This window comes from Rattus norvegicus (genome assembly GCF_036323735.1).
Source record: "Rattus norvegicus strain BN/NHsdMcwi chromosome Y unlocalized genomic scaffold, GRCr8 chrY_unlocalized_13, whole genome shotgun sequence".
Classification (NCBI taxonomy): domain Eukaryota; kingdom Metazoa; phylum Chordata; class Mammalia; order Rodentia; family Muridae; genus Rattus; species Rattus norvegicus.
In genome coordinates, this window is record NW_026947371.1 from 73,036 (window position 1) to 96,250 (window position 23,215).

Consider the following 23,215-nt stretch of genomic DNA (forward strand, 5'->3'; position numbering starts at 1 on the left):
GATTATTGCTAAATTAGCACAAAAGAATGTAAATACAAGAGGCCATTCCAGAGCAATGCAGAGTCATTGTGAGGACCTTCACCCAGAACAAAGAAACTTGATCATGTACTGCAATTAAAGGCACGAGTCAGCACTATCAGGCATCTGAGGACTCTTAAAAATATCTAAGCAACCATACAACTTGTATTTAGACAGATAGTATCTGAATCTGTAACTAACACATCAGTAAACCTAAGAAGCTTATAAAATGTAATTGTAAGGTGTTTGGATGATGTCATAGTTGGTGATTTCATTGTCATGCAAATATGAGGACTTGAGTTTGCATTCCCAACAAGTATGTAAAAACCACCAGTTGCAAAAATAATTTTTTTTTATGATGGCTAAACTCATCTAAGAATGCTCGTTCAAATGAATTATGAGTTTTCTTTTTATGTTCAAAGAATGTTTATGTTTTAATCATGTGAATGTGTGCATGCATGTACGCACACACACACACACACACACACACACACAGACCCTCACATGCACGTGCATAATCCCATGCACACATCACAAACATTTGTGATGTTTGTAGGAGCCAAAACGGATTATTGGAAGTCTTGAGGGTGAATTTACTGTCAGGGTGGGGTAGGAAGGCAGAAGAGACCCAGAAGAGAGATCAGAGTGAAAAGAAGAGGAACGTGCAATGGTTTTTGGTTCAAAAAGGCATGGACATACCATCTGGTCAATTGGAATCAAGAGAAGGCCAGATAAAACATAGTAATAGTGTGGAATTATAGATAGAAAATAGATTTTAATGAGATAAAGTGTAAATATCTGGGCATTTCGATTTCTCAAAATGGCTTATCTTAATATAAAATATGTGTGTGTGTGTGTGTGTGTGTCTGTGTGTGTGTGTTTTATCAGGGAATAAAATGGACAAAGGCAGGGTAAAAACACCAGAATGGGAGTAAATTATTTTTTACAACAAACTACCTCCTTGTTTTTTGTTTTTGTTTGTTTGTTTGTTTGTTGTTGTTTTTGTTGTTGTTGTTGGTGGTGGTGGTGCTAGTGGTGGTGTGTGTTTGTGTGTGTGTGTGTGTGCATGCGTGTGTGTGTGTGTGTGTGTGTGTGTGTGTATGTGTGTGTCTTTTAACAGGGAATTAAATGGACAAAGGCAGGGTAAAAATACCATATTGGGATTAAATTATTTTCTACAACAAATTACCTCTTTGTTGTTTTTGTTTGTTTGTTTCTTTGTTTATTTTTTGTTGATTTTGTAGTTGTTGTTGTTGGAAGTGGTGGTGTTTGTGTGTGTGTGTGTTCGTGTGTGTGTGTTTTGTGCTATGTCTTCCTATTGTCTCAAAGCTCCAAGGTCACCTTACAGAGATCAGGGTTAGCGTAAAAAGAATCATATGTCCTAGAGGTCCTGTGGACAGTCAGTGTGCCACAATTGCCTCATATAGCCAGGCTCCGACTGTGACATAAAAAGAGGCATAGATGCTGCTGTGCATTATGCATTAGTCAGACATACTTCCAAGGACAATGCACTCTTACAAGGCTCTTTGGTGATTTCTTGCCTTCCTAACCATCATTTCTCCTGGTGGCCCTGTTGCATACAATCTAGATTACAGTGTTCTAGTACACCAGGAAAGCACCCTTTTGCCTGGTTCTTCCCTGATTTACCAGAAAGCAAGTAGAGGAACTCCACACAAAACTTGCACTCAGGATTCAGCAGCTTTTCCCACCCACTCCCAGCTTTGCATTTTCTCCCCTTAAAGGACTGAAGAAAAGATTCTGTCATCCACAATTGGTAGAAATCAGCTTCGAAAAGTGTCCTAGAAGGTTTCTAGACAGGGAAAATCAAAGTATGACAGGAGGTGTGTTCTACAGCTGGCCTCCTTCTCAGCAGACAATCAACAAATATTTCTCCAGGCTCTTCAGTGTCACAGCTCTGTGCCCATGTCTGGGGGGCCCACAGGTGTGTGAGACAAGGGACATAAGTTAGGGATAGGAAGACTGCTATACAGTAAGAAAATCTGTGGGAGAAGTAAGTCATATGGCCAGTAATTCCTTTGTTTTAATTCCCTTCATCTGTTCCCTTTGCATCTGGATTACAGCCTTTCCCAAGTCCTCTCATCCCATTCCCACACTCACATGCTCCTCTTCCATTGCTCCTTATCCTTCTCCTTAGAGAAGGGGGATTCCCACATGTGTTCTAACCTGCCATGCTATGCACCCTTTTTTTTAGTTGGGAGACTTTTAATGATTGTATTTCCTTAGGGGCTTTACCTTTATTCAAGTTGTTTACCTGATCTTGATTTAAATTTGAAATTGACTATTTTATTCTGATTTTCCAATGTTAAGGAGTATATGCTTTTTTTTTTTTTTTTTTTTTTTTTTTTTGAGCTGGGGACCGAACCCAGGGATTTGCGCTTCCTAGGTAAGCGCTCTACCACTGAGCTAAATCCCCAGCCCGAGTATATGCTTTTGAAGTAAAACCTAAGGATTCTTTGAATTATCTCATTGTTCCTCGTTATGTCTTCCTTCATTTTTGTTAGTTAGGAGAATGTTCCTCCACGTTTGAATTAGATTGGCTAAGTTGCTAATTTTCTCAACTCTTGGGACCCTTTTTAATATTACTGTCTTCTTTTTTCTTATTTATTGATTCCAGCCTTGAGTTTGATAACTGCCTTCTGATAACTGCCCCTGTGGCATGTTTGTTTGTTTGTTTGTTTGTTTGATTGTTTTCTTGTAGAGGTCTTCCCTGTGTTTTTAAGTTACTGGTATGTGATCTCTCTGATTGCATTGGAAAGGCCATTTTTCTAGTGATCTTTCCTCTTTGCAATTCTCTCATTGTTTCTCATGAGATTGTGTATGCTACTCCTTCATTTTCACTGAATTTTAGAATGTCTTTAATTTCTGTATGTCCTCTCGAGGCCATCAGTCATTCGGTAAAAAGTTGTTTAATTTACATGAGTTTGTAGAGACTTTTCCTTGATTTTTAATGCCAGCTTTAGTCCATGGTGATCTTTTCCTATATCTGTGTTCTCTTAATGTATGTAAGATATCTGCCTAGGCCCTTCTGACTTTTAGACTTTCTGTTAAAAATTAATATAGTTTTGTTAAGTTTGCCTATGTTTGTTACTTGGGCTTTTTCCTTTGTACCGTTTAATATCATTTTTCTGTATATTAAGATTTGATTATTATGTGGACACATTTGTTTGTTTTCTTTTCTTTTAATCCAACATATTTCTTGTTCTGTAAACTTCATGTACATTCATGGACATCTCTTCCATTGGTTTAGGGGAGTTTTCTTCTATTACTTGGTTGAAAATAGTTCCTGGACTTTCAAACTGAGAATCTTCTCCTTGTATTCCTATTGCACTTAGGTTTGTTTGTTTGTTTGTTTGTTTTTTTCTTTTTTCATAGTGTCCCATATTTCCCGGAGGTTTTATATTTAATATTTATCTTTGCTGATAGATTAATTCCATCTGTCTTATATGCCTGTGATTGTTGCTCCCATCTCTTGTACTCTCTTGTTGATGTTTGCATCTATAGTTTCTGTTCTCTTACGTAGGGTTTCCATCTCCAGGGTTTCTTTATTTTATGTTTTTCTTATTTCTTCTATTTTTCTTTTCAGGCCTTGAACAATCTTATTCATTTTCTTCACCCATTTGATTTTATTTTCCTATATTTATTTACAGGGATTATTCATTACTTCTTTAAAGTTAGCTAGAATCTTCATAAGATTAGATTTAAGGTCATTTTCTGCTGCAGCTGTGATTTAATATTCAACAGGCTGCTTTAGTATAGTTAGAACATGGTTATACCAATTGCCCTGGGTGTTATTGATTGTGATCTTATGTTGCCCTTTAGCCCTCTTGGTTTTGCAGTTATTATGGATTTACATGATGATTTCTGAGATTATCATTGTTGGAAAAGTGCTTTTGGATGCCCCACTCCATTGATTCCTGTTTTCTTTCTGACTTCTGCTCTGAGTGTCCCAGAGCACAGGTTACTTGCAAAGGTTCAAACCCAGTAGGGGTCTATCCACAGGTTTTTACGGCCTATGCGGCCTCTTGGGTTTTGGGTCCTAAAATTGTTTCTATGTTACCTAGTATAGGTTTTGTTTGGGAACCCAGTTACCACATTAATCTAGAGCAAAGAAGGTGGAAGTTGTTCTCCAGATAATGGACCCTAGGGAATGGGGTGATATTTAAGGTTCCTGAGTGTGCTTTAAGGGGTCTTGTTACACAAGGAATTGGGTCAGGATCTTTCTTGGTTAGTCCTTGTCAGAGCTGGTCTCCATGAAAGCAGTCAGAGTTGTGCATCAGAAAATGGAGTGCAAGATTCAGGGTGTAGTTTACTCCTGCAGAGTGTGCTTTCAGGGGATTTGCTGGCAAGTGCTTGAAGCAGTGTCTTCCTGGTTGTCCATTGTGCCGGTAGGCCTCAGGGAACACAAGCGTCGTTTAAGCCTTGAAATGTAGTGCTAAAGACAGAGTCTAAATGCATGAAGCTTAATTGAAACCCAAATACTTTACTGGCATTCTTTAACTTTATTCTTAAGATACCTATAAACTCACACACAGTTTTGATTATGTCCTGTGTAAGTGAGGACTAATTTGTGGAGTAAGTTTGCTTCCACAGCAGTAACAGATATCTTGGATTGAGAAGAATTAAGCACCAAGTACCTGTGACATGATTGGAGGCACCTACTCTATCCTGGGTCTATACCGATTTCACACAACCTAATATTAATCTATGTGTCTACTTATATGTCTAGGTATCTAGGTATCATGGTAGGTAGATAAACAGACAGAGAAGTATTGATCTGAGATATGCATATATATATACATAGATATACATATATATACATATATAGATATACATATATGTGTGTGTGTGTTTGTGTGTGTGTGTGTGTGTGTGTGTGTGTGTGTGCCTGTATGTGTTTGTGCACATATGGGGAGAGGAGAGATTATTTGAGTGACTTACAGGCTCTGGTACAGCTAATCCAACAATGGCTGGCTGTGAAAGTTAAGGTCAAGAATCTTCCAATTGCTGTGTCACCAAGAATGATGTCTTAAGTTGTCTTCAGTGGTTTTGGCATTCTTTCGAATTAAGATTTAATGCCAGTAATGAAATAAACTTGCTATCAAGACAGACCAAGCAGGATAAGAACAAGCATTTCTTTCTTCCTTGTCCTCCTATAGGCTTCCAATAGAAGGAATTGACCACATTGTAGCAGGATTAAATATCTGGATTCATGGTGTGTTTTTATATTTTACATATTCAGACTAGAAGTAGATCTTGTCACTTTGAATGAAACCAGAAGTCCTTCAAAGATATGCCAATTATTTTATGGTTTTAGATAATTCCTGTTGCATTCACGTAGGCAACCGAAAATAGCCATCACGAGTCTACTTCTTGTCAACTTGAGACAACATCATATTTTCCTATATTGTGAATAATTTGTAAATGAAAATAATAACCAGATTATAATGGTGCCTTGATAAAATAGAATGATCCTACTTACAAATAGAAATGCATTATATATTTAACCAGGTCATAGTTATACTGAATGTGATATAATTATCAATTCCACAATGTCAAACACGTTATACATTTAGAATAGGTGCAATGGGTTTCATGGCACATTCTTTTAGTATCTCAAATTTGAAATGAATATGAAAATGATTGTATTGTCTTAATTGATATTATATTGCATGATAAATAAATGGAGGAAAGAAAACACAAAAATCTATAGAAACACTTTATTAACAAAATATGAAGGAATTATTGATTTCAATTATTAATCATTTTCTACTCTAGTTATGGTTATATAGACAACCATGTGTAAATACAACCTTAGGTTGTATTTATAAATACCTTCTTCACTACCCTGTTTTATTTTCTTCCCCCAACAGAAGCACCTCATTAGATACCAATCTCCATGCCTGATGGGTTTGCACCCTTTGTCATTCTGCACGAGTTTGACTATTTTCTTTATACATTGGCTATGAGGACAAACATCTCTCCATCTTTTCCAAGTGCAAGCTGTCTCTCATTTCTACCAACTGGCCTGATAATGTTTCTGGCAGAGAACCCAACTCTTTTCTAGAAACTGAGAAGTTGAAGTTGACCTAGCTGACCGCATGTTCTTGACTCTTGTTAAACTTTCTTGTTTCCCCCAGCATTAGCCAAATAGGATGCATTTTTGTTCTTGTATACTTTTTCTTTAAAACTGAATCTGGTAATTTGCATTTAGAGTTAGTCTTCCTAAAATATTTCCCTCCAAGCCTTGGTCATTCTGAGTGGTCTTTCGATTTTACCCTGTAATATCGTGAAGCCATAGATTTATCTTTTTGAAATTGTAACCAGTTTGAGCAAATTATACATTTCATCATGTACTATGACCCTGATGTGTGTAGGTTTTTTTCAAGGTGCTACCTGAGGCATTCCACAGGGAACCAAGATAAAGAAACTCAACAGAGTGATTGAGGGACCTGTGATACCCTGGTCTACATTTCCTATAGAAATTTTCATGTATTTTGTTACTTTTAGAAGTAATACTGGATCTAAAACCTTCTGTTGAACACATAGTGATGGCCATTTTTACTGCCTCTAACAGACATCAAGATTCTAGGGAGATGTCTCCAAATGACACTTTTCCCAAGTGCATGATTTTGTTGTAGCCACCATTTATTGTCTCCTTATATTCATTTATTTGTTTATGTGTTGTCTATCTCTGTCTCTTCTGACCATTCCGTTATTTGTCACTGTGAATTGAGATTTTTTTATTAAAACTAAAAAGCCATTCACTCCTTGGGGATATTATCTTTATTATTTCCTGAAAACCACAAGGAGGTGTGTATGGATTCTTTTAGAATGGCCTTCCTTTAAGGTTAAATGGCTGAGTTCAGGGAAAAAAAAACACTGGAAATCTGGAAAAGTATGGCAGGGCATCATAAGAACTCCTGGCCATTCTAATTAGTTTCCTTCCATAGATGTGTGTTTAGGTTTATAACAACACATTCCTCTCTCGTTTGCACTTGATTCCTTAAAATTATATCTGTGACAACTTTAAAAATAACCTTCCCACAGGAAATAACAGGAACCAAACCAACATCCCAAGAGTACACAGGGATTGACCTATAACTCTTGTCACATATGTAGCAGAGGATCGACCTGGAAGGAGAGGTCCCTTATCCTGTCAAGGCTCAATGTCCCAGGGTAGGGGAATGTCAGGAAATGGAGGCGGGAGGGAGTAGGTGGGTAGGTGGGTAAGGAGCTCCCTCATAGAATCAGGGGAAGAAGGATGAGATACTTGGTTCCTGGAGGTGAAACAGGGAAATGGAACAACAATTATAATGTAAATAAAAATTAATAAATTATATCAATCTTCCAGTAACCAAGCTTGGAGAGAAAAAACATTAAAAAGATTCTACACATTTTTTAAGATGAGGAAGAACTACATCTCTCCTCTTTCTTTTTAGGATTGGTGAACTCATGCTGTGCATCAGTCAGGCCCAAGTTCCCTTTCCTCTTCTTCTCCTGAAGTATCTCCTTGCATACCTATGATTAATCAAATTAATTTCCTTGTGTCCTGAATACCGGAATATGGCCACAGTATGTGCAGTTTCTGCAATTATTTAATACCCCTTAAGGCCACTTGGCATGCCCATGAACTGAGAGAGAAACCTAGGTAGGAACAAGGGGTTCTCTTTCCATTGGTGCACAACAAGGCCATCCTCTGCCACATATGCAGTTGGAGCCATAGGTCTGTCAATGCACATTCTTTGAATATTGGTCTAGTACCAGAAAGATCTAATTCATTGTAATTGTTGTTTTCATGGTGTTGAAAGCACCTTCAGCTCTAGTAATCCTCTCTCAAAATGTTCCAACAAGAGGTCCGTCTTCAGTTCACTGGTTTGCCACTAGCATTCATATATATAGTTGACCTGCTCTAGCTGTGTCTTTCAGGCAATATCTACACCCGGTTCCTGGCAGAATGCATTTCTTAACTTCATCAATCTTCTCTAGTTTTGGTGGCATGCATATATATATATATATATATATATATATATATATATATATATATATATATATATATATATATATATATACACACACACACACACACACACACACACACTTTTGTTGTCTCCTAACGCTATGAGGGTACATGGAATGTTAACGTGGATTCTGTGCCACTTGGTCAAGAATATAGAATCCACAAATGACAATGCCAAATAGACTACCTATTGTTCTTTTGAACCTATTGAAGTTGAGGTTTCACTGGACCTCAAGCAATTCCTCTCCCAGCACATCCTCCTGAATCTTATATTTGCCCTGAAGAAAGATCATGGTAGAACATCCAAAACCCTCAAGTCTGGCCGTGGGAAGATATTTGAGAACTGATATCTAATGTGACAACAGAACCACGTTAGGTAGTCCATATTGTCCTTTGCTTTACTGATGTCTGATAAATTTTGGATAAAATGAGGATTTGGGAGTTTATCATTTCGAAGAGGTAAACAATATTAATCTTATATTCACTCTATAGCTGGGCATTCTTTGTTGCCAAAATCATTGCAAAATATTGAATTGGAAAACAGAATGTTTGAATACACATTCAGGAATCTATGTAAAGTCCACTATGAAGGAATGTACAGTAAGAAAATGTCATACAATATTCTTTCAATTAAAGGTCTGTTGGGAAAATACTGTCCTTTAAGAAACAGAAAACACCTAGGAAATTGAACTGTATTTCACAGGAATGATCCAATGAATAAAATTATTATCCAGAAGATTCTCCTCCACTCCAAGTTCCTAGATCTTTTCTACCCATGCCAAGTCCCTAACTAACTTTCGCCATTCAGAGCATGTTACCACTAATGATGCAAAGAGAAGTCACTTTCTTTATTGAGATGTAGTATGTAATCTTTTCCACTGTGTCAAAGGACACACTCCTGGAAAGGGCACCCTCTAATCTTGTCAATGTAAGGAAAGCTGTTCTGCAGGAAGGCCATGGCAGTTCTCAGTGACATCACCATTAGGCTTTTCCTGAAAAATCTCTTTATCCAGAAGAGTCTTAGGTTCTTCGGTGATGTCACAGGTGTTGTTGTGACTGCTCTGCCTCTCAGATATTCCTTCAGTACCTCTACGGTTTACTAATTGTCTTCTAATTCAGAGTAAACAGCCATTTGGGAGGTGAACAAAGAAGAAGAAGAGATCAGAGATGGAGAGAATGAAGCTGGCCTTTTGTTTTAGTTTAAAAAATCGACGAAATATGTAGTCCATGGGAACGCTCACTGAATGCTCTCTCAGAATAGTTATGGTTCATTGAAGAGATGGTGTTGATCTCAGCCTTCCACACGTGGGAAGCTGGAGCCTGGATCCACTCAGTAGCATCTAGATTTACTTGCTGGCTATGGTTCCTGGAAATCAGAGATGTTTATATCATTAATATCTATATTCCAAATGTCAGGTACTGGGATGGACAGAGTTGATTTTCTAAGAGCTCATGGATTCTATTCTTTCTGCCCAGAAGGAAAAGTTCCTAAGGAAGATGGAAACAACAAGTATTGTGTCCTCAGCTCAATTTAAACTCCTCCAGGCTTTGTATTCCTAGAGTGCAGTTTGTGTCTGAAACTGATATCTGGGAGAGAAAATTGCTTCTAGTTGAGACTTCATTACATCAGACTTTCGACTGTATTACTCTGATTATCATTCCCTGACAAGACCATTTAGATTTCTGAGTCAATAAGTGTGATTAGTTGGCACTTTTCTTTTCTTTTATTTCTTTCATTTTTTTTTTATTTTTTAGCAAATTTTATTCTTTTCTTATTGAATATTTCTATATTTACATTTCAAATATTATTTCCTTTTTCAATTTCCTGGCCATAAAATCCCTTATCAGTTCCCCTCCCCTTGTTCTATTACCCCACTTACTATACCTTGAAAATCATTTGAACAGGCAGTCAATCCCAGGGAAGACCAATGGCCTCTCCTTCCATTGGTGCCCAATAAGGTCATCCTCTGCTACATACACTTTTGGAGCCATAGGTCTGTCCATGTACAGTCTTTGAATATTGGTTTGGTAAGAGAAAGCTCTGGTTCATTGGCATTGTTGTTCTTATGGGATTGAAAGCCCCTTCAGCTCTTGTAATCCTTTCTCAAAATCTACCAAAATGAGGTCCGCTTTCAGTTAACTGGTTTGCCACTAGCATTCAATTCTGTATTTGGCATGCTCTAGCTGGGTCACTGTGTAAAGTTCTATACCTGGTTCCTCTCAGCATGCACTTCTAAGCTTAATCATTCTTATCTAATTTTGTTGGATGAAATTATATATATATATATATATATATATATATATATATATATATATATATATATATTCTTGATGGTCCTTACAGCTATGAGGTTATTTGGAAATTTAGCATGAATAAGCAGATCTAGGTCAAGAATTTAGAATCCAAAAATTACAGTGTCAAATATACTCCCTCCTGTTCTTATGAACCTATTGAAGTTGATGTTTCCATGGACCTAAAGCCATCCCTCTCCTTGCCCATCTTCCTGAATCTTAGGGTTGGACTGAAAAAAGAATCATGGTAAAATATCCAAAACCCTCAAGTCTGTCCCTGGTAACACAGGAAGGTAGATATTAGAGAACTGATGTCTAATGGGACTACAGAAACACATTCAATAGTTCATGTTGTCCTTTGCTTTCCTGATGTCTGGTAATTTTTGGATAAAATGTGGATTTGGGAGTTTATCATTGAAATGGGAACACAATACTTACACTGTTATAATGACTCTAAAACTGGGCCCACTTTTGTTCCAAAACAATTGCAAAATAATGAAATTGGAAAATGGAATTTTTGAGTAAACATTCAGAAATATATATAAAGTTCACTATCAAGGAATGTAAAATTGGAAAATGTAGTAAAATATTCATTCATTTAAAGGTCTGTAGGAAAAACACTGGCCATAGGAAACAGAGAAAACCTAGAAAATTGATTTGTATGTCACAGAAATTGACTGGGATTAAAAATATTATCTAGAAGAATCTCTTCCCCTCCATGTTCCTAATTTTTTCTACCAGTAACAAGCCCCTGACTATCTCCATTCAGAATATGTAACCACTAATGAAGCAAAGAGAAGTCTCTAGGTTTAGAGAGATGTATGTAAAGGTTTCCACTGTGTCACAGGAGACACTCCTGGAAAGGGCACCCTCTAATCTGGTCAATGTAAGGAAAGCTGTTTAGCAGGTAGGACAAGGCAGTTCTCAGTCACATCACCATTAAGACCTCAACGAAAAATCTCTTGTAACCTGGAGAGTAGTAGATTCTTCTGTGATGTCACAAGTGTTGTCGTGACATTAACTGCCTCTCAGATATTCCTTAAGTACCTCTACCTCTAGGGTTTACTAATTGGCCTATAATTCAAAGTAAACAGCCATTTGTGAGAGAGAAGATCAAGGTGGAGGGATAGGGAGAAGGAAGCTGGCCTTCTGTCTTGGTATAAAAAGAACAAATATGTGCTCCTTGGTAAAGCTCAGTGAGTCCTGCTTAGGGGTTGACTGGGTTCCTCAAAGAGATAGCCTAAATCATAGCCTTCCACATATAGGAATCAGTAGCTGGGAGCCTCTCAAAGTATGTAGACTTCCCTGCCTATTATGGTTCCTGGAAGTTATTGAGTTTATATAATTAATTTCTTTATTCTAAAAGCTAAGTCTTGGGAAGGACAAAGTAGTTTTCCTGAAAGCTCAAGGCATTTCTTTGTGCCCAGAACTAAAGGTGCTAAGGAAGAAGGCAAAGGCAAGTATTGTGTCCTCAGTTCAGTGTAAACTCCTCCATGCTTTGGATTCCTTTAGTGCAGTTTGTGTCTGAAACTGATATCTGGGAAGGAGAATTGCTTCTAGTTGAGACTTCATCATCTCACTCTTTTCACTACTATTACTCTGAGTAGCATTCCCTAACAGTTACCCTTAAGATTTCTGAGTCAGTAAGTTTTTATTCCTTTTCCTTCCTTTATTTCTTATTTTTTTTCAGGAAATTTTAATGAATTTTTAATCGGATATTTCCATATTTACATTTCAAATGTTATTTCGTTTCCCAAGTTCCTTTCCATAGAGCTTAACTAGTATCCTCCCCTTTTTCTATAAACTCCCCTTACTGCCCCTTGTCATTCTCTTTCACTGGGAGTCAAACCAATGGAGTACAATCGGCTTCTCCTTACATTGGTGCCCAACAAGGCCATCCTCTGCCACATATGCAGTTGGATCTTTAGGTCTTTCCATGTACAGATTTGAATATTGGTTTGAATGAACCAGAAAGCTCTGGTTCATTGGCACTGTAGTTCTTATGGGATTTGAAATATCCTTCAGTTCTTGTAAACCTTTCTCAAAATCAACCAACAGGAGGTCTGGATCAGTGCACTGGTTTGCCACTGGCATTCACTTCTGTATTTGACATGCTCTAGCTATGTCTTTCAGGGAAGATCTAAATCTGTTTCCTGTCAGCATGTACTTCTTAGCTTCATCAATCCTATATTCATATCAATCTTATATTCTTATATTCCTTCAGTATCTGCTGTAAACTCATAGATATTTTTCCCCCTTCTAAAACGGACTGAAGCAAGCATAAGTTGGGTTCCTTTTCTTGACCTTCTAGTGGTCTGTGGATGGTATCATGAGTAATTTGAGCTTTTGGGTCAATACACACGTTTGGTGATTGCATACCATGTGTGTTTTTCTGTGATTTGTTTGCTTCACACAGGATGATATTTTCTTGTTCAATCCATTTGTCTATGTCTTTCTTGTAATCATTGTTTTATAGCTGATTAGTAGTCCATTGTGTAGATGTACCATATTTTTCTGTATCCATTTCTCTGATGAATGCCATCTGGGTTCTTTCCAGCCTATGGGTATTTTAAATAAGGCTGCTATGAACATTGTTCTGTATGTGTCTTTTTTGTATGTCTTCTTTTCGGTATATGACCAGGAGTGGTATGGCTTGGACCTCAGTTACTGCAATGTCCAATTTTCTAAGGATCCTGCAGACTGATTTCCAGAATGTTTGAACCAGTTTGTAATCCAACCAACAAAGAAGGAGTGTTCCTCTTTCTTCACATCCTTATCATCATCTTCTGTCTCCTGAGTTTTTTTATTACAGTCATTCTGACTTTGTGAGGTGGAAACTCAGAGTTGTTTTCATTTACATTTCTATGATGACCATTTCTTTACGTTCTTTTCAGATAATTGATTTCCTTCAGTTGAGAAATCTTTGTTTAGTTCTGGAATATAATTTTAATAGGGATATTTGTCTCTCTGAAGTCTAAATTTTGAGTTCTTTGTATGTATTGGTTATGGCCCTCTATCAGATGGAGGATTGATATAGACCTTTTCCAAATCTGTTCCTTGCGGTTTTGTCCTAAAAGTGTCCTTTGGCAGGCAGTTTTCTACTACAGTGAAGAACTGTCAGTAAACTAAAACAAGGACTGGCTCCTTACTGACTTCCCTACGTGTTCTGAACAGTAGATGGGGAAACTAAACAACCATGTTATACCCCTACAAGGCATGCCTATCTATAGTCGTGGATCTAGAGAGACCTATCAGAGATTCTGGGCATCTGTCAAAGAAATGTAGGCTGGTGAAGTTTGCAGTTTTCATCCTGGTTTCTGTATCTACAGGCTATGGTGTTGTGAAGACAAGATACCACATGTGCAGCTGTGAATAAGTCTGAGAAGGCTGACTTCTTGGATTTCTGAAGCATTACTAAGTGATCCAGAGGAAATCAGCACCCCCTGCTCAGCAGAGCTCTGGGAATGCTGACACTCTTGCTTCATGTTTATATTAACCTAGGTCAAAAGATCACCTGTCAGGTATGTTCTTGAATATCCTTCAGTGTGCTAGCATTGGACTGAAATGAAATGCTCTTCAGGAGAGGTGTGGGAAACAACTGAACTCTTCCATTAGAATCAGAGAGATGAGCTGTATTCATCTTCAATTGACTGTGTATGCTTCTGGACTTTGGCTTTGACTATGCAGATCTATTGTCTCATACATCATTGTTCATGTGGCCAAGTTGCGGGGAAAGCGCGACTCACTATTCTTTCCCATTTTAACATCCTCCATTCTAGGGTAATAGATTTTAGAAAAGCCCTTCCCATTTTATATAGTAGACCAACTGACCTAACTTTTCTTCAATAAGCTCTTCTCTATTATCTGTATACCGTGTTTGTGTTTGTGTTTGTGTTTGTGTGTGTGTGTGTGTGTGTGTGTGTGTGTGTGTTTCAGTTTGTGTGCTTAAATGGTTAGTTTGTATGCAAGTATAGAGAAGGATTCTATGTAAGAAATCTCTAAACTGTGGATGGGGCAGCATCCAAATGTTCTCCCACATCATGACCTTCTAGAAAGAGTAGCATAATCTGCAAAAAATAATACAGTTGAAAGTAAAACTTGGAGGAAATGCCCTGGGATGGCTACATTATCACTGTTGACTGTGACATTTTTCTCGTGGCTTCTGTGGCCAGACATGAAGGCTCTGAAGCAAAGTTGCATCCTGTTGATCTGTGAATAAGATGAAGGAGGCTATCAACTGGGTCACATGAAGCATATGAAAAGCGTGACAGCAGCAGCTCTCTGCTCCCAGACCCCGTGAGAGAGAGACCCAACCGCCTGGTCAAGTGGGCACTCCTGAGGCTGCAGGGCAGAAGAGACCACCAGCACTGCTCACCCCTGCCCACATCCCTGGCCCAAGAGGAAACTGTATAAGGCCTCTGGGCTCCTGTGGAGGAGGGCCCAGGAGCGGCAGGACCCCTGCCTGAGATACACCGGAACTTGAAGGAAACAGACCGGATAAACAGTTCTCTGCACCCAAATCCCGTGGGAGGGAGAGCTAAACCTTCAGAGAGGCAGACAAGCCTGGGAAACCAGAAGAGACTGCTCTCTGCACACACATCTTGGACGCCAGAGGAAAAAGCCAAAGACCATCTGGAACCCTGGTGCACTGAAGCTCCCAGAAGGGGCGGCACATGTCTTCCTGGTTGCTGCCGCTGCAGAGAGCCCATGGGCAGCACCCCATGAGCGAACTTGAGCCTCGGGACCACAGGTAAGACCAAATTTTCTGCTGCAAGAAAGCTGCCTGGTGAACTCAAGACACAGATCCACAGGAACAGCTGAAGACCTGTAGAGAGGAAAAACTAAAAGCCCAAAAGCAGAACATTCTGTCCCCATAACTGACTGAAAGAGAGGAAAACAGGTCTACAGCACTCCTGACACACAGGCATATAGGACAGTCTAGCTACTGTCAGAAATAGTAGAACAAAGTAACACTAGAGATAATCTGATGGCGTGAGGCAAGCGCAGGAACCCAAGCAACAGAAACCAAGACTACATGGCACCATCGGAGCCCAATTCTCTCATCAAAACAAACATGGAATATCCAAACAAACCAGAAAAGCAAGATCTAGTTTCAAAATCATTTTTGATCATGATGCTGGAGGACTTCAAGAAAGATGTGAAGAACTCCCATAGAGAACAAGTAGAAGCCTACAGAGAGGAATCGCAAAAATGCCTGAAAGAATTCCAGGAAAACATAAATAAACAAGTTGAAGCCCATAGAGAGGAGACACAAAAATCCCTGAAAGAATTCCAGGAAAACATAAATAAACAAGTAGAAGCCCATAGAGAGGAGACACAAAAATCCCTGAAAGAATTCCAGGAAAACATAAATAAACACGTAGAAGCCCATAGAGAGGAGACACAAAAATCCCTAAAAGAATTCCAGGAATACATAAATAAACACGTAGAAGCCCATAGAGAGGAGACACAAAAATCCCTAAAAGAATTCCAGGAAAACACAATCAAACAGTTGTAGGAATTAAAAATGGAAATAGAAGCAATCAAGAAAGAACACATGGAAACAACCCTGGATATAGAAAACCAAAAGAGGAGACAAGGAGCTGTAGATACAAGCTTCACCAACAGAATACAAGAGATGGAAGAGAGAATCTCAGGAGCAGAAGATTCCATAAAAATCATTGACTCAACTGTCAAAGATAATGTAAAGCGGAAAAAGCTACTGGTCCAAAACATACAGGAAATCCAGGACTCAATGAGAAGATCAAACCTAAGGATAATAGGTATAGAAGAGAGTGAAGACTCCCAGCTCAAAGGACCAGTAAATATCTTCAACAAAATCATAGAAGAAAACTTCCCTGACCTAAAAAAAAGAGATACCCATAGACATTCAAGAAGCCTACAGAACTCAAAATAGATTGGACGAGAAAAGAAACACCTCCCGTCACATAATTGTCAAAACACCAAACACACAAAATAAAGAAATAATATTAAAAGCAGTAAGGGAAAAAGGTCAAGTAACATATAAAGGCAGACCTATCAAAATCACACTAGACTTCTCGCCAGAAACTATGAAAGCCAGAAGTTCCTGGACAGATGCCATACGGACACTAAAAGAACACAAATCCCAGCCCATGTTACTGTATCCAGCAAAACTCTCAATTAACATAGATATAGAAACCAAGATATTCCATGGCAAAACCAAATTTACACAATATCTTTCTACAAATCCAGCACTACAAAGGATAATAAATGGTAATGCCATACATAAGGAGGCAAGCTATCCACTAGAAGAAGCAAGAAACTAATCGTCTTGGCAACAAAACAATGAGAAGAAAAGCACAAAAACATAACCTCACATCCAAATATGAATATAACGGGAAGCAATAATCACTATTCCTTAATATCTCTCAATATCAATGGCCTCAACTCCACAATAAAAAGACATAGATTAACAAACTGGATACGCAACGAGGACCCTGCATTCTGCTGCCTACAGGAAACACACCTCAGAGACAAAGACAGACACTACCTCAGAGTGAAAGGCTGGAAAACAACTTTCCAAGCAAATGGTCAGAAGTAGCAAGCTGGAGTAGCCATTCTAATATCAAATAAAATCAGTTTCCAGCTAAAAGTCATCAAAAAAGATAATGAAGGACACTTCATATTCATCAAAGGAAAAATCCACCAAGATGAACTCTCAATCCTAAATATCTATGCCCCAAATACAAGGGCACCTACTTACGTAAAAGAAACCTTACTAAAGCTCAAAACACACATTGCACCTCACACAATAATAGTAGGAGATTTCAACGCCCCACTCTCATCAATGGACAGATCATGGAAACAGAAATTAAACAATGATGTCGACAGACTAAGAGAAGTCATGAGCCAAATGGACTTAACGGATATTTATAGAACATTCTATCCTAAAGCAAAAGGATATACCTTCTTCTCAGCACCTCATGGTACTTTCTCCAAAATTGACCATATAATTGGTCAAAAAACTGGCCTCAACAGGTACAGAAAGATAGAAATAATCCCATGCGTGCTATCAGACCACCACGATCTGAAACTGGTCTTCAATAACAATCGAAGAATGCCCACATATACTTGGAAATTGAACAATGCTCTACTCAATGATAACCTGGTCAAGGAAGAAATAAAGAAAGAAATTAAAACCTTTTAAAAATTAATGAAAATGAAGGTACAACATACCCAAACTTATGGGACACAATGAAACCTGTGCTAAGAGGAAAACTCATAGCACTGAGTGTCTGCAGAAAGAAACAGGAAAGAGCATATGTAGCAGCTTGACAGACACCTAAAAGCTCTAGAACAAAAAGAACCAAATACACCCAGGTGGAGTAGAAGGCAGGAAATAATCAAACTCAGAGGTGAAATCAAACAAGTAGGAACAAAAAGGACCATAAAAAGAATCAACAGAACCAAAAGTTGGTTCTTTGAGAAAATCAACATGGTAGATAAACCCTTAGCCAGACTAATGAGAGGACACAGAGAGTGTGTCCAAATTAACAAAATCAGAAATGAAAAGGGAGACATAACTACAGATTCAGAGGAAATTCAAAAAATCATCAGATCTTACTTTAAAAACCTATATTGAACAAAACTTGAAAATCTTCAGGAAATGGACAATTTCCTAGAGAGATACCAGGTATCGAAGTTAAATCAGGAACAGATAAACCAGTTAAACAACACAATAACTCCTAAGGAAATAGAAGCAGTCATTAAAGTTCTCCCAACCAAAAAGAGCCCAGATCCAGACGGGTTTAGTGCAGAATTCTATCAAACCTTCATAGAAGACCTCATACCAATATTATCCAAACTATTCCACAAAATTGAAACAGATGGAGCCCTACCGAATTCCTTCTATGAAGCCACAATTACTCTTATACCTAAACCACACAAAGACACAACAAAAAGAGAGAACTTCAGACCAATTTCCCTTATGAATATCGACGCAAAATATTCAATAAAATTCTGGCAAACTGAATTCAAGAGCACATCAAAACAATCATCCACCATGATCAAGTAGGCTTCATCCCAGGCATGCAGGGATGGATTAATATACAGAAAACCATCAAGGTGATCCATTATATAAACAAACTGAAAGAACAGAACCACATGATTATTTCATTACATGCTGAGAAAACATTTATCAAAATTTAACACCCCTTCATGATAAAAGTCCTGGAAAGAATAGGAATTCAAGGCCCATACCTAAACATAGTAAAAGCCATATACAGCAAACCCATTGCTAACATTAAACTAAATGGAGAGAAACTTGAAGCAATCCCACTAAAATCAGGGACTAGACAAGGCTGCCCACTCTCTCCCTACTTATTCAATATAGTTCTTGAAGTTCTACCCAGAGCAATCAGACAACAAAAGGAGATCAAGGGGATACAGATCGGAAAAGAAGAGGTCAAAATATCACTATTTGCAGATGACATGATAGTATATTTAAGTGATCCCAAAAGTTCCACCAGTGAACTACTAAAGCTGATAAACAACTTCAGCAAAGTGGCTGGGTATAAAATTAACTCAAATAAATCAGTTGACTTCCTCTATACAAAAGAGAAAGAAGCCGAGGAAGAAATTAGGGAAACGACACCCTTCATAATAGACCCAAATAATATAAAGTACCTAAGTGTGACTTTAATCAAGCAAGTAAAAGATCTGTAAAATAAGAACTTCAAGACACTGAGGAAAGAAATTGAAGAGGACCTCAGAAGATGGAAAGATCTCCCATGCTCATGGATTGGCAGGATTAATATAGTAAAAATGGCCATTTTACCAAAAGCAATCTACAGATTCAATGCAATCCCCATCAAAATACCAATCCAATTCTTCAAAGAGTTAGACAGAACAATTTGCAAATTCATCTGGAATAACAAAAAACCCAGGATAGCTAAAGCTATCCTCAACAATAAAAGGACTTCAGGGGGAATCACTATCCCTGAACTCAAGCAGTATTACAGAGCAATAGTGATAAAAACTGCATGGTATTGCTACAGAGACAGACAGATAAACCAATGGAATAGAATTGAAGACCCAGAAATGAACCCACACACCTATGTTCACTTGATTTTTGACAAAGGAGCCAAAACCATCCAATGAAAAAAAGATCGCATTTTCAGCAAATGGTGCTGGTTCAACTGGAGGGCAACATGTAGAAGAATGCAGATCGATCCATGTTTATCACCCTGTACAAAGATTAAGTCCAAGTGAATCAAGGACCTCCACATCAAACCAGACACACTCAAACTATTAGAAGAAAAACTAGGGAAGCATCTCGAACACATGGGCACTGGAAAAAATTTCCTGAACAAAACAGCAATGGCTTATGCTCTAAGATCAAGAACGAAAAATGGGATCTCATAAAACTGCAAAGCTTCTGTAAGGCAAAGGACACTGTGGTTAGGACAAAACTGCAACCAACAGATTGGGAAAAGATCTTTACCAATCCTACAACAGATAGAGGCCTTATATCCAAAATATACAAAGAACTCAAGATGGTAGACCGCAGGGAAACAAATAACCCTACTAAAAAATGGGGTTCAGAGCTACACAAAGAATTCACAGTTGAGGAATGCCGAATGGCTGAGAAACACCTAAAGAAATGTTCAACATCTTTAGTCATAAGGGAAATGCAAATCAAAACAACCCTGAGATTTCACCTCACACCAGTGAGAATGGATAAGATCAAAAACTCAGATGACAGCAGATGCTGGCGAGGATGTGGAGAAAGAGGAACACTCCTCCATTGTTGGTGGGATTGCAGACTGGTAAAACCATTCTGGATATCAGTCTGGAGGTTCCTCAGAAAATTGGACATTGTACTGCCTGAGGATCCAGCTATACCTCTCTTGGGCATATACCCAAAAGATGCCTCAACATATAAAAGAGACACGTGCTCCACTAAGTTCATCGCAGCCTTATTTATAATAGCCAGAAAATGGAAAGAACCCAGATGCCCTTCAACAGAGGAATGGATACAGAAAATGTGGTACATCTACACAATGGAATATTACTCAGCTATCAAAAACAATGAGTTTATGAAATTCGTAGGCAAATGGTTGGAACTGGAAAATATCATCCTGAAGGAGCTAACCCAATCACAGAAAGACATACATGGTATGCAGTCACTGATAAGTGGCTATTAGCCCAAATACTTGAATAACCTAGATCCTAGAACAAAGGAAACTCAAGAAGGATGATCAAAATATGAATGCTTCACTCCTTCTTTAAATGAGGAAAAAGAATACCCTTGGCAGGGAAGGGAGAGGCAAAGATTAAAACAGAGACTGAAGGAACACCCATTCAGAGCCTGCCCCACATGTGGCCCATACATATACAGCCACCCAATTAGACAAGATGGATGAAGCAAAGAAGTGCAGACCAACAGGAGCTGGATGTATATCACTCCTGAGAGACAGAGCCAGAATACAGCAAATACAGAGGCAAATGCCAGCAGCAAACCACTGAACTGAGAATAGGTCCCCCGTTGAAGGAATCAGAGAAAGAACTGGAAGAGCTTGAAGGGGCTCGAGACCCCAAAAGTACAACAACCTTAAGCAACCAGAGCTTCCAGGGACTAAGCCACTACCTAAAGACTATACATGGACTGACCCTGGACTCTGACCCCATAGGTAGCAATGAATATCCTAGTAAGAGCACCAGTGGAAGGGGAAACCCTGGGTCCTGCTAAGACTGAACCCCCAGTGAACTAGACTATGGGGGGGCAGCAATGGGGTGGTTTGGTAGGGGAACACCCATAAGGAAGGGGAGGGGGGAGGGGGATGTTTGCCCGGAAACCGGGAAAGGGAATAACACTTGAAATGTATATAAGAAATACTCAAGTTAATAAAAAAAAAAAAGCGTGACAAGAGAGTATCAGGATATTGTGACACTGTCCTCCCATTAGAAACATGGAAGTGTTGACAATCACAGGTTGTGGTATCATGTCTGAAATTTGACACCCAGCTAGGCAAAGTTTAACCTGTCAGTTAGCTTCCTGAGTACCATCCACAAGACAAGGGTAGGCTCAGATGATGGAACGTTGAAGATAGCTGCTATTCATTGTGAGCTACTTTTCAGGGTAAGTGGAAGACCATTTATCCTCTTGTGACATTGGAGATCAGAGTAATGAATGGGGACAGAGAGGACAAATCTGTGTTTTGTTTTGTTTTGTTTTCTGGACAACCATAACTACATTTTCTAGGCTAAGGATTTGCACATGGAAGTCTAGTGTCTCACATTGGTATATACCAATCTTGTATGATCTCAATAGCACAACTGGATCCAGGCTTCTTTCTTAGTTACTGGGATTTACAGGCAGTCATTTATGTGTTGTCTCCTAGATTCACAAATTATTTTCTGGCTTCATATACACAAGGCATATTTTTACACTCTGTCTCTCTGTGTATGTGTCTTTCTCTGTCTTTCAGTCTCATCTCTCTTTCTCCTTCTGTCTGCCTCTCTTTCCTGTTTTTCAGCTTTCCTACAATAATCTTTACTAATGATAATATATTTAATTTCAGTTCAAGCACTTTATTCTCTCATAAACTCCAGTGTGATCTGAAATTGCTCTCTATTGTAGAACCACAATTAAAAATATAACTGATGTCCAAATCTACTAGACTAGAACTTTAACCACTGAGAAGATGTAGAATATCAATAGCTCCCAACAAGCCTAGGGGCCAACGATCATGTATGGAAGAAAAATTTTCAGAGATAAAAGAAATGCATGCCAGGATGACCATGGCTTCTCTTTACAGGGACTACCAGCATCAGGAGAAAGGTAACATGGGGCTTTAATAAACATGCATCGTGTAACAATACCTAGTCTCTTCCCTTATGTTACACTTCCCTGTCTGTATTTTCCTAATGGATGTTGTATATAAATGTAGTAGTGACTGCCTTTCAGGAGTATAGACGTTGTCACATGTGGCCCCCAAATGAAGAATTTGATTTTTCTTCCCTGGCTGAAGCTCCTTGCCAATGATCCACAACATATTTTTCCCTATGACTTCTGCTTTGTTTTGTGTGTGAGTGTCTGTGTGTGTGTGTGTGTGTGTGTGTGTGTGTGTGTGTTTGTGTGTGTGTGTATCTGTCTGTCTGTCTTTCTGTCTTTGTCTCTGTCAGTCTGTTTCTTCCAGATGATACCTCTCTATACTTCAGTTTCACTTCTTAATTGCTCATTCCAAGATTGACCCATCATGCTTTCTCTGAGTGTTTGCTTTTGATGACTCAAATTACACATATGTTAATCAGTGCACCTGTAGCCACAACTGTGAACCATTGATCACATCATAACCACCCTCACAGCTAAGAAAAGCTATTTTTGAGGCTCTGAGGGAAGTTTTTATCAGAATTTAAAACTTTTCTGTATTTTTTACTCCCCTATCCAAACTGTTGTAGTTTGTGGATCTTCCCCAAGTCTTTGCTTAATTGTATTTATCTATGTTCCTGGCCTACTGGGAAGACATCATCCCAACCCTCCAATATTACTAATCAGGAGGAATAGATGAAGAAATTGGAGAAATTGGTCATTTATCTACAGAAGATGTCCCTGAGATGGATTAACTGTGTCGAATCATCGCATCACTGACAAGCATTCTGAACTATGTTCTCAGTTTATTTTCTTCTTTGTCATTTTGAGTGTGCTACCTAAGGTGGTGAGGACCATTTGTGGGCTGTGTTTGAGAATTGACTTTTCACTATTCATGCATGAAGAATATCTGATAATTTTTTGGCAGAGACCAGGAATTGTCAAGCATGCAGCTGGTCTACTATGAGTTTCTTACTTTCATTCTGAATGAGGAAGAATTACAAGAAGAGCCA

The 23,215-nt window shown here is 38.5% G+C and overlaps 1 long non-coding RNA gene across 2 annotated transcripts in view; it reads left to right on the forward strand.

The window, feature by feature from the left end:
* The window catches only part of LOC134484584 (uncharacterized), a 40,566-nt gene that overhangs the window by 12,708 nt on the left and 4,643 nt on the right, over window positions 1-23,215 (forward strand). For both annotated transcript variants that reach the window (XR_010062059.1, XR_010062060.1), the window contains exon 3: window positions 13,678-13,869. This is a non-coding gene — a long non-coding RNA (uncharacterized LOC134484584). The remainder of the gene's footprint in view (window positions 1-13,677; window positions 13,870-23,215) is intronic.